This window comes from Phyllobates terribilis, unplaced genomic scaffold, assembly GCF_046119375.1.
Source record: "Phyllobates terribilis strain yellow unplaced genomic scaffold, ASM4611937v1 Scaffold_30__1_contigs__length_15301838, whole genome shotgun sequence".
Lineage (NCBI taxonomy): Eukaryota > Metazoa > Chordata > Amphibia > Anura > Dendrobatidae > Phyllobates > Phyllobates terribilis.
The window spans coordinates 10,628,082-10,640,805 of record NW_027362790.1 but is presented as its reverse complement, the minus strand read 5'-3'; the positions used below and the strand labels follow the sequence as shown (position 1 = coordinate 10,640,805).

The 12,724-nt window shown below is 42.9% G+C and overlaps 6 non-coding genes across 6 annotated transcripts; all 6 read left to right on the top strand.

Annotated features, from left to right (window-relative positions):
• The first annotated feature begins 557 nt into the window (after nucleotides 1–557).
• On the top strand, nucleotides 558–748 carry LOC141179493 (U2 spliceosomal RNA). Its single transcript, XR_012255503.1, has one exon. It is a non-coding gene; the product is annotated as a U2 spliceosomal RNA (small nuclear RNA).
• A 1,115-nt stretch (nucleotides 749–1,863) lies between these two features.
• Nucleotides 1,864–2,054, top strand: LOC141179012 (U2 spliceosomal RNA). The gene has a single exon (XR_012255066.1). It is a non-coding gene; the product is annotated as a U2 spliceosomal RNA (small nuclear RNA).
• A 1,115-nt stretch (nucleotides 2,055–3,169) lies between these two features.
• LOC141179011 (U2 spliceosomal RNA) lies at nucleotides 3,170–3,360 on the top strand. The gene has a single exon (XR_012255065.1). It is a non-coding gene; the product is annotated as a U2 spliceosomal RNA (small nuclear RNA).
• A 1,115-nt stretch (nucleotides 3,361–4,475) lies between these two features.
• Nucleotides 4,476–4,666, top strand: LOC141179010 (U2 spliceosomal RNA). Its single transcript, XR_012255064.1, has one exon. It is a non-coding gene; the product is annotated as a U2 spliceosomal RNA (small nuclear RNA).
• Nucleotides 4,667–5,781: 1,115 nt separating this feature from the next.
• LOC141179521 (U2 spliceosomal RNA) lies at nucleotides 5,782–5,972 on the top strand. The gene has a single exon (XR_012255529.1). It is a non-coding gene; the product is annotated as a U2 spliceosomal RNA (small nuclear RNA).
• Nucleotides 5,973–7,087: 1,115 nt separating this feature from the next.
• Nucleotides 7,088–7,278, top strand: LOC141179009 (U2 spliceosomal RNA). The gene has a single exon (XR_012255063.1). It is a non-coding gene; the product is annotated as a U2 spliceosomal RNA (small nuclear RNA).
• The last annotated feature ends 5,446 nt before the right edge of the window (nucleotides 7,279–12,724 follow it).

Sequence of the window (12,724 nt, the reverse complement as noted above, 5' to 3'; positions counted from 1 at the left end):
AAAAAGTTTGGTTGATTAGTCTGTGGCATTCTGTTAAACTGTTGCTTATGGCGGTCTCTGTGAGCTTCTCAGCGACATTCAGCCAGCCAGGTATCCTGCCTGCAGTAGATGGAATGTGGCAATGGAACGCTGGCTGCGCGTGTCATAATAGGCTCTGAGCCTTTATATACCTGTGCACAGCAGCAGCCACCTTCAGTCTGCTGCTGGACAGCCAGCAGCAGCAGCAGCAGCAGGAGAGGTATGTAATCAGGAGCCCTCCTGCTAAGGGTAGACAGCTGCTCGTTCCACCCCACCCCCCGCCTTAATTGGTTCTCCTCCCTTCCAACGGTGTTGAGGCGGGTGGGAACAGCAGGGGGTGAAGGTGCTGTGTTTAAAGAGGTGGAGTTATGCAGATCTAAAATGCGTGGATTGCAGCAGCAGCAAGCCGAAAAGTGCAGGCATGTAAGGGATCTAGAGGTTGACAACATGTCTTCTTAACGGGAGTCCAGGAGCTCATCTCCACAAATGGACTTTTCAGGATCCTTGGGTGGCTCCGTAGTTTGAAACCAATTCTGGTTATCGCTTCTCGGCCTTTTGGCTAAGATCAAGTGTAGTATCTGTTCTTATCAGTTTAATATCTGATACGTCCCCTATCTGGGGACCATATATTAAATGGATTTTTAGAACAGGGAGATGGAAAAAGAGCTTGCTCTGTCCACTCCACGCATAGACCTGGTATTGCAGTATCTCCAGGACCGGTGCACCCCTTCTTTAATGCAGTTTCTAAAATCAGAAAGAATTGAATTCAATGTTTTTTGTTCATTTTGCTTGTTTGTCGGATTTTGGGATGGACTCTTTGGCTTTGCTTTTCTTCTCCTCATTGGATTTTTCATGTTCAAAGTTGCAGAAGCCAGATTACAAGCTCATTTTGGTTCAACTTCAGCAACTGTGCATTGCATTGCCATGTAATGTGATGCAATGCTATCTTTCTAGCTCTCCCTTTTTACTTCCTTTTGGATAAACAGACATATTAGGCAAGCATTTTGGAGCTTTCACCTAAATAACTACAGGTGGTGAGATAAGCTGCACAATATAATTGACCTTTCAGTATATTGTTGCACACACACCATCTATTTAGCAAATGCCCTTGTTATCAACAGCAGCCTTTTAAACTCACCTGAGCTAACAGGTATGTGCGCTGGTTACTCTGCTGCGCTTAAAATTTCTTTTTTGGTTTGCTACAATGCCTTTTCTGAAACGTTGTCTCCTTCTGCTGGAACACTGACTTCTTTCATTTAATGCCTGCAGACTATAAAAGAGAACCCAACCCAAAAAGTTTGGTTGATTAGTCTGTGGCATTCTGTTAAACTGTTGCTTATGGCGGTCTCTGTGAGCTTCTCAGCGACATTCAGCCAGCCAGGTATCCTGCCTGCAGTAGATGGAATGTGGCAATGGAACGCTGGCTGCGCGTGTCATAATAGGCTCTGAGCCTTTATATACCTGTGCACAGCAGCAGCCACCTTCAGTCTGCTGCTGGACAGCCAGCAGCAGCAGCAGCAGGAGAGGTATGTAATCAGGAGCCCTCCTGCTAAGGGTAGACAGCTGCTCGTTCCACCCCACCCCCCGCCTTAATTGGTTCTCCTCCCTTCCAACGGTGTTGAGGCGGGTGGGAACAGCAGGGGGTGAAGGTGCTGTGTTTAAAGAGGTGGAGTTATGCAGATCTAAAACGCGTGGATTGCAGCAGCAGCAAGCCGAAAAGTGCAGGCATGTAAGGGATCTAGAGGTTGACAACATGTCTTCTTAACGGGAGTCCAGGAGCTCATCTCCACAAATGGACTTTTCAGGATCCTTGGGTGGCTCCGTAGTTTGAAACCAATTCTGGTTATCGCTTCTCGGCCTTTTGGCTAAGATCAAGTGTAGTATCTGTTCTTATCAGTTTAATATCTGATACGTCCCCTATCTGGGGACCATATATTAAATGGATTTTTAGAACAGGGAGATGGAAAAAGAGCTTGCTCTGTCCACTCCACGCATTGACCTGGTATTGCAGTATCTCCAGGACCGGTGCACCCCTTCTTTAATGCAGTTTCTAAAATCAGAAAGAATTGAATTCAATGTTTTTTGTTCATTTTGCTTGTTTGTCGGATTTTGGGATGGACTCTTTGGCTTTGCTTTTCTTCTCCTCATTGGATTTTTCATGTTCAAAGTTGCAGAAGCCAGATTACAAGCTCATTTTGGTTCAACTTCAGCAACTGTGCATTGCATTGCCATGTAATGTGATGCAATGCTATCTTTCTAGCTCTCCCTTTTTACTTCCTTTTGGATAAACAGACATATTAGGCAAGCATTTTGGAGCTTTCACCTAAATAACTACAGGTGGTGAGATAAGCTGCACAATATAATTGACCTTTCAGTATATTGTTGCACACACACCATCTATTTAGCAAATGCCCTTGTTATCAACAGCAGCCTTTTAAACTCACCTGAGCTAACAGGTATGTGCGCTGGTTACTCTGCTGCGCTTAAAATTTCTTTTTTGGTTTGCTACAATGCCTTTTCTGAAACGTTGTCTCCTTCTGCTGGAACACTGACTTCTTTCATTTAATGCCTGCAGACTATAAAAGAGAACCCAACCCAAAAAGTTTGGTTGATTAGTCTGTGGCATTCTGTTAAACTGTTGCTTATGGCGGTCTCTGTGAGCTTCTCAGCGACATTCAGCCAGCCAGGTATCCTGCCTGCAGTAGATGGAATGTGGCAATGGAACGCTGGCTGCGCGTGTCATAATAGGCTCTGAGCCTTTATATACCTGTGCACAGCAGCAGCCACCTTCAGTCTGCTGCTGGACAGCCAGCAGCAGCAGCAGCAGGAGAGGTATGTAATCAGGAGCCCTCCTGCTAAGGGTAGACAGCTGCTCGTTCCACCCCACCCCCCGCCTTAATTGGTTCTCCTCCCTTCCAACGGTGTTGAGGCGGGTGGGAACAGCAGGGGGTGAAGGTGCTGTGTTTAAAGAGGTGGAGTTATGCAGATCTAAAACGCGTGGATTGCAGCAGCAGCAAGCCGAAAAGTGCAGGCATGTAAGGGATCTAGAGGTTGACAACATGTCTTCTTAACGGGAGTCCAGGAGCTCATCCCCACAAATGGACTTTTCAGGATCCTTGGGTGGCTCCGTAGTTTGAAACCAATTCTGGTTATCGCTTCTCGGCCTTTTGGCTAAGATCAAGTGTAGTATCTGTTCTTATCAGTTTAATATCTGATACGTCCCCTATCTGGGGACCATATATTAAATGGATTTTTAGAACAGGGAGATGGAAAAAGAGCTTGCTCTGTCCACTCCACGCATTGACCTGGTATTGCAGTATCTCCAGGACCGGTGCACCCCTTCTTTAATGCAGTTTCTAAAATCAGAAAGAATTGAATTCAATGTTTTTTGTTCATTTTGCTTGTTTGTCGGATTTTGGGATGGACTCTTTGGCTTTGCTTTTCTTCTCCTCATTGGATTTTTCATGTTCAAAGTTGCAGAAGCCAGATTACAAGCTCATTTTGGTTCAACTTCAGCGACTGTGCATTGCATTGCCATGTAATGTGATGCAATGCTATCTTTCTAGCTCTCCCTTTTTACTTCCTTTTGGATAAACAGACATATTAGGCAAGCATTTTGGAGCTTTCACCTAAATAACTACAGGTGGTGAGATAAGCTGCACAATATAATTGACCTTTCAGTATATTGTTGCACACACACCATCTATTTAGCAAATGCCCTTGTTATCAACAGCAGCCTTTTAAACTCACCTGAGCTAACAGGTATGTGCGCTGGTTACTCTGCTGCGCTTAAAATTTCTTTTTTGGTTTGCTACAATGCCTTTTCTGAAACGTTGTCTCCTTCTGCTGGAACACTGACTTCTTTCATTTAATGCCTGCAGACTATAAAAGAGAACCCAACCCAAAAAGTTTGGTTGATTAGTCTGTGGCATTCTGTTAAACTGTTGCTTATGGCGGTCTCTGTGAGCTTCTCAGCGACATTCAGCCAGCCAGGTATCCTGCCTGCAGTAGATGGAATGTGGCAATGGAACGCTGGCTGCGCGTGTCATAATAGGCTCTGAGCCTTTATATACCTGTGCACAGCAGCAGCCACCTTCAGTCTGCTGCTGGACAGCCAGCAGCAGCAGCAGCAGGAGAGGTATGTAATCAGGAGCCCTCCTGCTAAGGGTAGACAGCTGCTCGTTCCACCCCACCCCCCGCCTTAATTGGTTCTCCTCCCTTCCAACGGTGTTGAGGCGGGTGGGAACAGCAGGGGGTGAAGGTGCTGTGTTTAAAGAGGTGGAGTTATGCAGATCTAAAACGCGTGGATTGCAGCAGCAGCAAGCCGAAAAGTGCAGGCATGTAAGGGATCTAGAGGTTGACAACATGTCTTCTTAACGGGAGTCCAGGAGCTCATCTCCACAAATGGACTTTTCAGGATCCTTGGGTGGCTCCGTAGTTTGAAACCAATTCTGGTTATCGCTTCTCGGCCTTTTGGCTAAGATCAAGTGTAGTATCTGTTCTTATCAGTTTAATATCTGATACGTCCCCTATCTGGGGACCATATATTAAATGGATTTTTAGAACAGGGAGATGGAAAAAGAGCTTGCTCTGTCCACTCCACGCATTGACCTGGTATTGCAGTATCTCCAGGACCGGTGCACCCCTTCTTTAATGCAGTTTCTAAAATCAGAAAGAATTGAATTCAATGTTTTTTGTTCATTTTGCTTGTTTGTCGGATTTTGGGATGGACTCTTTGGCTTTGCTTTTCTTCTCCTCATTGGATTTTTCATGTTCAAAGTTGCAGAAGCCAGATTACAAGCTCATTTTGGTTCAACTTCAGCAACTGTGCATTGCATTGCCATGTAATGTGATGCAATGCTATCTTTCTAGCTCTCCCTTTTTACTTCCTTTTGGATAAACAGACATATTAGGCAAGCATTTTGGAGCTTTCACCTAAATAACTACAGGTGGTGAGATAAGCTGCACAATATAATTGACCTTTCAGTATATTGTTGCACACACACCATCTATTTAGCAAATGCCCTTGTTATCAACAGCAGCCTTTTAAACTCACCTGAGCTAACAGGTATGTGCGCTGGTTACTCTGCTGCGCTTAAAATTTCTTTTTTGGTTTGCTACAATGCCTTTTCTGAAACGTTGTCTCCTTCTGCTGGAACACTGACTTCTTTCATTTAATGCCTGCAGACTATAAAAGAGAACCCAACCCAAAAAGTTTGGTTGATTAGTCTGTGGCATTCTGTTAAACTGTTGCTTATGGCGGTCTCTGTGAGCTTCTCAGCGACATTCAGCCAGCCAGGTATCCTGCCTGCAGTAGATGGAATGTGGCAATGGAACGCTGGCTGCGCGTGTCATAATAGGCTCTGAGCCTTTATATACCTGTGCACAGCAGCAGCCACCTTCAGTCTGCTGCTGGACAGCCAGCAGCAGCAGCAGCAGGAGAGGTATGTAATCAGGAGCCCTCCTGCTAAGGGTAGACAGCTGCTCGTTCCACCCCATCCCCCGCCTTAATTGGTTCTCCTCCCTTCCAACGGTGTTGAGGCGGGTGGGAACAGCAGGGGGTGAAGGTGCTGTGTTTAAAGAGGTGGAGTTATGCAGATCTAAAACGCGTGGATTGCAGCAGCAGCAAGCCGAAAAGTGCAGGCATGTAAGGGATCTAGAGGTTGACAACATGTCTTCTTAACGGGAGTCCAGGAGCTCATCCCCACAAATGGACTTTTCAGGATCCTTGGGTGGCTCCGTAGTTTGAAACCAATTCTGGTTATCGCTTCTCGGCCTTTTGGCTATGATCAAGTGTAGTATCTGTTCTTATCAGTTTAATATCTGATACGTCCCCTATCTGGGGACCATATATTAAATGGATTTTTAGAACAGGGAGATGGAAAAAGAGCTTGCTCTGTCCACTCCACGCATTGACCTGGTATTGCAGTATCTCCAGGACCGGTGCACCCCTTCTTTAATGCAGTTTCTAAAATCAGAAAGAATTGAATTCAATGTTTTTTGTTCATTTTGCTTGTTTGTCGGATTTTGGGATGGACTCTTTGGCTTTGCTTTTCTTCTCCTCATTGGATTTTTCATGTTCAAAGTTGCAGAAGCCAGATTACAAGCTCATTTTGGTTCAACTTCAGCAACTGTGCATTGCATTGCCATGTAATGTGATGCAATGCTATCTTTCTAGCTCTCCCTTTTTACTTCCTTTTGGATAAACAGACATATTAGGCAAGCATTTTGGAGCTTTCACCTAAATAACTACAGGTGGTGAGATAAGCTGCACAATATAATTGACCTTTCAGTATATTGTTGCACACACACCATCTATTTAGCAAATGCCCTTGTTATCAACAGCAGCCTTTTAAACTCACCTGAGCTAACAGGTATGTGCGCTGGTTACTCTGCTGCGCTTAAAATTTCTTTTTTGGTTTGCTACAATGCCTTTTCTGAAACGTTGTCTCCTTCTGCTGGAACACTGACTTCTTTCATTTAATGCCTGCAGACTATAAAAGAGAACCCAACCCAAAAAGTTTGGTTGATTAGTCTGTGGCATTCTGTTAAACTGTTGCTTATGGCGGTCTCTGTGAGCTTCTCAGCGACATTCAGCCAGCCAGGTATCCTGCCTGCAGTAGATGGAATGTGGCAATGGAACGCTGGCTGCGCGTGTCATAATAGGCTCTGAGCCTTTATATACCTGTGCACAGCAGCAGCCACCTTCAGTCTGCTGCTGGACAGCCAGCAGCAGCAGCAGCAGGAGAGGTATGTAATCAGGAGCCCTCCTGCTAAGGGTAGACAGCTGCTCGTTCCACCCCACCCCCCGCCTTAATTGGTTCTCCTCCCTTCCAACGGTGTTGAGGCGGGTGGGAACAGCAGGGGGTGAAGGTGCTGTGTTTAAAGAGGTGGAGTTATGCAGATCTAAAACGCGTGGATTGCAGCAGCAGCAAGCCGAAAAGTGCAGGCATGTAAGGGATCTAGAGGTTGACAACATGTCTTCTTAACGGGAGTCCAGGAGCTCATCTCCACAAATGGACTTTTCAGGATCCTTGGGTGGCTCCGTAGTTTGAAACCAATTCTGGTTATCGCTTCTCGGCCTTTTGGCTAAGATCAAGTGTAGTATCTGTTCTTATCAGTTTAATATCTGATACGTCCCCTATCTGGGGACCATATATTAAATGGATTTTTAGAACAGGGAGATGGAAAAAGAGCTTGCTCTGTCCACTCCACGCATTGACCTGGTATTGCAGTATCTCCAGGACCGGTGCACCCCTTCTTTAATGCAGTTTCTAAAATCAGAAAGAATTGAATTCAATGTTTTTTGTTCATTTTGCTTGTTTGTCGGATTTTGGGATGGACTCTTTGGCTTTGCTTTTCTTCTCCTCATTGGATTTTTCATGTTCAAAGTTGCAGAAGCCAGATTACAAGCTCATTTTGGTTCAACTTCAGCAACTGTGCATTGCATTGCCATGTAATGTGATGCAATGCTATCTTTCTAGCTCTCCCTTTTTACTTCCTTTTGGATAAACAGACATATTAGGCAAGCATTTTGGAGCTTTCACCTAAATAACTACAGGTGGTGAGATAAGCTGCACAATATAATTGACCTTTCAGTATATTGTTGCACACACACCATCTATTTAGCAAATGCCCTTGTTATCAACAGCAGCCTTTTAAACTCACCTGAGCTAACAGGTATGTGCGCTGGTTACTCTGCTGCGCTTAAAATTTCTTTTTTGGTTTGCTACAATGCCTTTTCTGAAACGTTGTCTCCTTCTGCTGGAACACTGACTTCTTTCATTTAATGCCTGCAGACTATAAAAGAGAACCCAACCCAAAAAGTTTGGTTGATTAGTCTGTGGCATTCTGTTAAACTGTTGCTTATGGCGGTCTCTGTGAGCTTCTCAGCGACATTCAGCCAGCCAGGTATCCTGCCTGCAGTAGATGGAATGTGGCAATGGAACGCTGGCTGCGCGTGTCATAATAGGCTCTGAGCCTTTATATACCTGTGCACAGCAGCAGCCACCTTCAGTCTGCTGCTGGACAGCCAGCAGCAGCAGCAGCAGGAGAGGTATGTAATCAGGAGCCCTCCTGCTAAGGGTAGACAGCTGCTCGTTCCACCCCACCCCCCACCTTAATTGGTTCTCCTCCCTTCCAACGGTGTTGAGGCGGGTGGGAACAGCAGGGGGTGAAGGTGCTGTGTTTAAAGAGGTGGAGTTATGCAGATCTAAAACGCGTGGATTGCAGCAGCAGCAAGCCGAAAAGTGCAGGCATGTAAGGGATCTAGAGGTTGACAACATGTCTTCTTAACGGGAGTCCATAGCTCATCTCCACAAATGGACTTTTCAGGATCCTTGGGTGGCTCCGTAGTTTGAAACCAATTCTGGTTATCGCTTCTCGGCCTTTTGGCTGCGATCTGTAGTGGGTTGCGTCATTTGGCCAAGGTGATCTAGGTGGATCTTTGCACTCGGCCTTCTGGATCTTGGTCCAGCTGCTGCTATTGGGTGTGGAGCAAAGTCTAGATTTGCCTTTTCTTCCTGGAGGACGGTTCTTTTTCGTGGTGTGGAGGTCGGTAGGACGAAGAGGATTGAAATCCGGGTGGAGCTGCGATCTGCTGTGTCGTTTTTTTTCCTGATCATCTGTGGAAAAAGAAGGAGGAAAAGAATATGGAATCGAAGAGGCCATTTGGAGGTAGGAGGGAAAATCGGGAGAACAATTCCAATGACTATTTTTCAGAGGATTATCCTTTGAAGGATACACTCCGTTTGTTGGTGGCTCCTGGTTATCGGCAGGAAAAGGATTCCGAGTTTATCTTCAGAGAGATTTGTAAATTTCTGAAGATTGAAAAGGAGGAACTTTTTTGTTTTCAATCCTTTTTTTCGAGAGGGATATATGATTTAACTTTAATGGGGAACTCTCAGTGTGAAAGAGCCTATACTCTCTATGAAGTTAATAGGGAGAACGAGCTTTTTGTTGGAGTGAGAGTGATTCCCTCCTTTCAGTTCTCCATGAAACTGCTAACAATACATTTGTTCAGTCCATTTGTTACTGATAGTGAAGTAATAAACTATCTAAGTGCATATTGTGAGAAAGTTATCCCAAGAAAACGTGGGGAAACTAGGTTCGGAGTGTGGAACGGAAAAAGGGTTTTTCTGGTAGCCTTCAAGAAGGACCCAGAAGAAGAAGGTGGGGTACTTAGACCACCACCAAATGTCTATGTTAATCGTAGCCGTGGATATCTGTTTTTTTCGGGTATGCCTAATTACTGTTATGGGTGCCGTAAATATGGACATTTGGATATTGTGTGCAAAAAGTGTTGTAGGTGTCCCGGTTCAGCTCATCAGGAGGATGCATGTCCAAATAAGAAGAAAGGAGGCGAGGAGGAGATGGATACTTCATCAGAACATCGGCAGAATGAAGCCGAGGATGGTGAGGAAGCAAGTGAAAAGAGAACTGATGAGCAGGAAATGGAGGAGGTGAGAAAAGTAAAGAAGAAGAAAACACCGGAAGAAGAGAAGAGAAAGAAAGAAGAGAGAGGGAGGAGGTCGGAGGAGGATGAGAAAAGAAAGATGGAAGAAAGGAAGAAGGAGAAGGAGTTAGAAGAAGATAAGAACAGAGAAGAGCAGAAGAAAGAAGGTCGGGAGAAGGAAGAGCAGAAGAAAGAAGAAAAGAAGAAAGAAGAAAAGAAGAATGAAGAACGGAGGATTGAAGAATTGAAGTCTGTGCTGGTGGGTGTGGGACAATTAATGCAGAAAGTCCCTCCACCAAGCAAAGAGAGTAATATAAAAGAACAAGGGGGTGAAGTAAAAAAGGGAGGCGCAGGGGGAAAGGTGGTGGTAGTGAAAAGTCAAAGCCTGCCTGTAATAGGGCCTTCCCCTAGGGAGATTTTATCTCAGAGTATACCCTGTGGTCAGGAAAGGATGGATTCATCAAAAATTTTGAAAAGAAGTGTAGATGATAAAGAGCGTGGTGTAGGGCCATGTGTAGTAAAAGTATTTGCTTGTGAAAAGGATTTTGACATTTCCAGTACATCAGAGTCGGAAGGGCTGAGTATCGATGAAAGTGCTTTGCAATCCGATGAGGGCGGGGGAGATAGCCCGGTGCCAGTCACTAAAAGATGATCAGGGCGGCTTCCCTGAATGTTCAGGGTTTCAATGACTTATATAAAAGAACTGTGATTTATGACTATTTTAATAATGAAAATTTTGATTTTGTATTTCTTCAAGAATGTAATTTGTCAAAGAAGTTAAATTATGATTTTTTACGGGGTATATGGAAGGGTAATTTATGTTTTTCAGGCGGGAATGAATTCAGAAGTGATGGGGTTGGTTTTATATGTTCCAGGGAATGGGAGATTACCAACTACGAAGAAATATACCCTGGTAGGATTCTAAGAGTGGATGTAGAAAGGAATGGGAAGAAATATAGATGTTTTAATATTTATGCCAATACAGAAAAAGTTTTAAGGTTACATTTGTTTGAAATTTTGCAGCTTTTTATCCCAGGTGTAGTTCCAGTAATTTTAGGGGGAGATTTTAATTGTCAACTAAATAATGTAAAAGATGGTTCGGTTTCTTGTCTCAAGGGTATTTTATCTTCTTTTAACCTAAAAGATGCTTGGTGGTTGGACGGGCAGAAGAAGGAGTATGAAATTACTTGGGAAGGAAGAGGTTGTTCCTCGAGAATAGATTATTTGTTTATCTCCAAGGATTTTACTTGTTCTCATTTTAAAACGCATAAAGCACCTTTTTCTGATCATAGAATAATTGAATGTACACTGATGGTAGAGGCGGATGAGGGAAAAAGGCCGTCTCATTGGAAACTGAATGTATCATTGTTACAGCATAAGGAGGTAAGGGAGGATTTTAAATTTTTCTTTGAGAAACTGAAATTAGAAAAGAAATGTTTTGACTCTACTTTTAAATGGTGGGACTACATGAAAAAGGAAGTTAAATTATTCTTTATGGAAGTAGGCAAGAGGAAAGCTGCGGATAAGCGACAGTCATACAATAACCTTAATGCAAATCTACAGTGTCTGTATCAGTTTAGGAATAATGGAGTTAATGTGGAGGAGGAAATTATGGTGACGAAGGAAAAAATTCAAAAATGTCTGAGAGAAAAAGGAAAAGAAATTATCTTTAATTCTCGTGTGAAGGTGTTGGAGGAAGACGAGAAATGTACTAAATTCTTTTTTAAAAAAATCTGTGAGAAAAAGGCCTTTATGGGGGTTTTAGAGGGGGAAAGGAGTTTGGAGGGGAAAAAGATGAAAGTGAAAGAATTTTATGATAACCTGTTTTCAGCAAAAAATACAGATAGGTCTTTGAAGGAGCATTTTTTAGGAGGGTTGGATAAGTGTTTTACTAAGGAAAATAAATTATTATTATCAGAGGGTATTTCAAAAGAAGAAGTTTTTAATACAGTTAATACATTGCAAAACGGTAAGACACCAGGGTCGGATGGGTTACCCATTGAGTTTTATAAAATATTATGGGATATTGTGGGGAATGAATTTTATGAAATGTTTTTAAAAGTTGAGTCTTTATGTCGTGTCCCGGAGTCATGGTTGGAGGGGGTAATTGTTTTATTATACAAAAGAGGTGATAGAGAATTGCTAAAAAACTGGAGACCGATTACTCTTTTAAATACAGATTATAAAGTTTATGCGAAGCTGTTGGCAAATAGATTAAAGAAAGTGGTGAGTTCGGTGATAGATATAGACCAAACGTGTGCAGTTCCAACGCGGAAGATCAGTGACTCGTTGATTTTAATTAGAGACATAATATGGGATGTTTCCGATAGAAGACAGAAGATGGCGTTAATTACTCTGGATTTTGAAAAGGCTTATGATAGAGTCGCCCATGATTTTTTATTCGATGTTTTAAGGAGAATGGGTTGCCCGGATGATTTTAGTAAACGTATTAAATCCTTGTATCAAGCATGTTTTAGTAAAGTATCTGTAAATGGGTTTTTATCTGGAAGTGTAAAGATTAATTGTGGGGTGAAACAGGGATGCCCCTTATCCCCTATTCTTTTTATCTGTGCGATTGAGCCTCTTTTAACTGCTTTTAGGAAAGACAAAGTGATTAATGGTTTTTTTATTCCTGGGAGTTGGGGAGAGCAGGTTAAAGTGGTGGCTTTTATGGATGATGTGACTGTTTTTGTAAAAGATTTAAGAAGTATGAATAGGGTTTTAAGAACGGTTGAATGGTTTGGGGCGGCATCAGGTTTTAAGATCAATTTGGAGAAATCTGGTGTTTTAACGATGGGCGGTTTTATCTTAGAATCCGATTGTAAATTATTGAGAGTCTTTGAAGCAAAGATTTTAGGCATCTATTTTTCGGAAGAGTGTGGAAATGTAAAAAATTGGGAATCACTGTTGGAGAGGGTTAGGAAAAAGGTGTCTTTTTGGAATCTGAGAGAGCTAACGTTGGAAGGGAAGATTTTAATTATCAAGCAGGTTTTACTCCCAATGATTTTATATGTTGCAACCATTTTTATTCCACCTGTCAATGCGATGAAAAAAATTATTAAAGTATGTTTTAATTTTTTATGGAGATCAAAAATGGAAAGGGTTAAGCGCGAAGAATTGTATAAGCCAAAAAAGAAAGGTGGTAAAGGTTATCCTGATATCAAAGCCTTTTTATATGCAAAGTATATGGCAAACTGCATAAATATTTTATTAGGGTCAGAATCGAAGCTTAAAGCCTTTTCTATTTATAAT